Genomic DNA, 3676 nt, shown 5'->3' with positions numbered 1-3676 from the left:
GAATGTTCACCATCCCACTTCCATTGCACACACATACACACACACACACACACACACACACACACAAACATTCACATGACTCCTTTTATATACACACACATATACTCATACAGAGTTGAAACACTGATTTTTTTTCTTCACTGTAGAACTTCCATCGTCCCACTACCAAGTTTGCCATCACCCCTTCCTTCCTTCCTTCCTTATTCATCTGTCACCCCTTCCTTTCTCATTCATATGTTGTGATGGAGAAATACACAAGATTATTATTATAGTAGAAGATATTGATGGTAAATCAAATTAATACACATGTCAATGTTCACATACATTCACATACTTCCCTTCCACACGCGCACACATACACACATATACTCACACAGAGTTGAAACGCTGTTTGATTTTTTTCTTTTCAGCATTGAATGTTCACCATCCCACTTCCATTGCACACACACACACACACACACACACACACACACATGATACTCATACAGAGTTGAAACACTGACTTTTTTCACCCCTTCCTTCGTTATTCGTCTCTCACCCCTTCCTTTCTCATTCATATGTTGTGATGGAGAAAAACAGAAGATACATGACAAGCTCTTTGCTACTTCCTCTCTCTCATTACTATTACTTTCTCTCACTCCCTCTCAGGGCTATTACTCTCACTACTTCTCCTTCACTGAATTACTATTTTCTCTCCTCTCCACTTCATTTATACTACTCTTTCTCCTACTCCTTCCTGCATGATTTTGGACAAATATATAAAAACAACTATGCTAATTATATTAGGAGATAAACTCCATACGATGTACCTGGTGTAAGCTATGGACACATAAAAGGTGCAGCAGTATCAAAGTAAGGTTAACCGGGAAAATAGTCTTTGTGTGTGGCAGAAGCACTGGAGCAATAAACACTGAAGATGTACAGAAAACAAGATTCCATCACATGCCAAGGAAAGAAACTAGAAGTAGTTAATAGCTTCTGCTACCTAGGCGACAAAGTCTGTAGTGGGGGCAGTTGCTTTGAGATTGTAGCAACTAGAGTAAAAATAACTTGGGCAAAGTTTGGGGAGCTTCTACCTCTGCTGGCAACTAAGGGCCTCTTGCTTAGGGTGAAAGGTAGACTGTATGATGTATGTGTGCGAACTGCCATGCTACATGGCAGTGAAACATGGGCCATGACTGCTGAGGACATGTGTAGGCTTGAAAGAAATGAAGTTAGTATGATCTGCTGGATGTGTAATGCTAGTGTGCATACATGACAGAGTGTAAGCGCCCTGAGAGAAAAGTTGGGCATAAGAAGCATCAAATGTGGTGTGCAAGAGAGGCGACTACTCTGGTATGGCCATGTGTTACATATGAATGAAGACAGCTGTGTGAGTAAGTGCCACTCCGTAACTGTAGAAGGAACCCGTAGAAGAGGTAGACCTAAGAAGACATGGGATGAGGTGGTGAAGCATGACCTTCCAACATTGGGCCTCACAGAGGCAATGTCAGGAGACCAGGACCTTTGGAGATATGCTGTGGTTGAGAAGACCTAGCAACTAAAGTGAGCTCACAGCCACGCATGTCTGGTCCTGTTAAGAATATTCCTGATGTGTCAGGCGATATGATATGCTTGAGAAGACCTGTTGAATCAAGTAAAACCAATATTGTAGCTGGGGCTGGTGACCCCTGACTGGTTCCCGTGCTGGTGGCACGTAAAAACCACCATCTGAACGTGGTCGATGCCAGTTCCGCCTGACTGGCTCCTGTGCTGGTGGCATGTAAAAAGCACCATCCGAACATGATGATTACGAGGCCTGCTTTACTGGCTCCTGTGCCAGTGGCACGTAAAATACACCCACTACACTCTCAAAGTGGTTGGCATTAGGAAGGGCATTTAGCTGTCCTTCCAAATTCCAACCACTTCACAATGTGGACTGGATGCTTTTTACATGACACCAGCACCAGCAGGGTTACCAAGTAACTTGCAGGACAATGAATTTATGGGAGGGGTGAGGCATTGGTGTGTGTGTGTGTGTGTGTGTGTGTGTGTGTCTCCTTGTTGATACATTATGTGATAGTTGAAAGCAAGTGTCTTCATCACCTGAGTAGTTTCATTTGTTTCCATGGAAACATGTCTGGACAAAGGGAATTATGTTATTAGGAAACAGGTAAGGATTGATGATAGGAAGGACTTCCAGCTATGGAGAAAGTGCCTCAAGGAATTATGTCTAATCCAAGCAAGAATGGAAAAACAGATGTTAAAATGATGATGTTGACAATACTCAGCTCCAAGTTATAGCTGAGCAAGCCAGTCTAAGATCAAAAGTATTCTATCCATGACCATCATGCCTTTTTTGAAGTAACTAGGATTATTACGTTGCCTAATATGTCATTTCTGTTTTATAAAACTGTAGATGTGTATTTTGAAGAATATTTGGTTGCTATTTCTAGCAGGTTGACTGATCATATAGAGATGCCCTTGTAGATATCAATAATGGTTATTGTTTTTGTTTAGCCCTCGTTCAGCTCTGACTGAGCAAGTCATTCCATCTATGACTATCTTGCTTTTTTTTTCCAGACATACTGTATTTTAGATTACATTATCTAATATGACCTTCTTTTGTTTTAAGATGTTAGGACATGATTTAAGGTAGATTGGCTGTTGTTTCTAGTTGATGATTTGTCTTACCAGATAGTAGTTCCCTCCCTCGCTCAAAGATTTCTTGTTTATTTTTTCTACAATTACATAAATATATATTAGGACAACACCGATCAAACAGGTTTCAACTTACTGCCCTAAACTCATCACTAGTTTCTTGTTACTCTTAATTTATTCAGCTATATTATTCAGAGTAAACCTGCACTCTCAGAAACAACGACAAAATAAAATAAATAATAATAATAATAATGATAATAATAATAAATTAACAAGTTATACATAATCCAATTAAGTTTGGTTAGCTAGGTACATTGTTATAGAAATTTACAAGGTGTATCAATCTATATGCCCTCAGTCACCCTCCGTGTGTTTCCAAATCTGCTTGGGCTACAACTGTCAGTAAAGGACAGTACTTAGCTATTATTTTCTTTCTGTTTCTTACCTTGGCACACCCTGCCATCCCCTCAGGTAATCTCCTCCTTCATAGGGGACAGTACTGCCCCCTTTTAAAAATCACTGTACTCTGCATTTCAAAATAACCTTAATGTTATTCTCACTGTAAATGTTGACTTGTCTGCTTAATGTTTTCTCCTTCTTATTTTTGAAGTGAACATTACTTATGTGTGGTCTTTCTCCTCAAATAGACTAACCTTAATCTCTTTTAATCTTCTAATACTTTGTGTTATATTTTACTATTGTGTTGTAAGCCTCTTCTGTATACACCCCACTGTTTTGATTCATATATTTTACCCTGTTGTATTCTCATTTTCAGCTAATTCTTTGCCAAAGTTTTACTAGAATCCACAGGGATCAGTGTTGATCTCCTTTTGCCGTAGTTTTAATTTGATGGGAAATAAATCTCTTCCTGGATAAGATGTTGATCCTTTCTATGCAGAAGTTCTTGTTGGAAGATTTTGTCTCTGTACTGGCTTCAAATAATGATAAAAATACAAAACAAAAAAATACTTGATTTTGCACATGATTTATGAGAAGATTAAACTCCTTGTCAATTCTGGTATATATATATATATAT

The 3676-nt window shown here is 38.9% G+C and overlaps 1 protein-coding gene across 1 annotated transcript in view; it reads left to right on the top strand.

The window, feature by feature from the left end:
* Nucleotides 1-3676, top strand: part of LOC106883006 (CWF19-like protein 2) — a 42527-nt gene that overhangs the window by 20062 nt on the left and 18789 nt on the right. The window lies entirely within an intron of this gene.

The sequence above is a fragment of the Octopus bimaculoides genome, chromosome 6, assembly GCF_001194135.2.
Source record: "Octopus bimaculoides isolate UCB-OBI-ISO-001 chromosome 6, ASM119413v2, whole genome shotgun sequence".
Lineage (NCBI taxonomy): Eukaryota > Metazoa > Mollusca > Cephalopoda > Octopoda > Octopodidae > Octopus > Octopus bimaculoides.
This window is presented reverse-complemented; position numbering and strand designations above follow the sequence as displayed.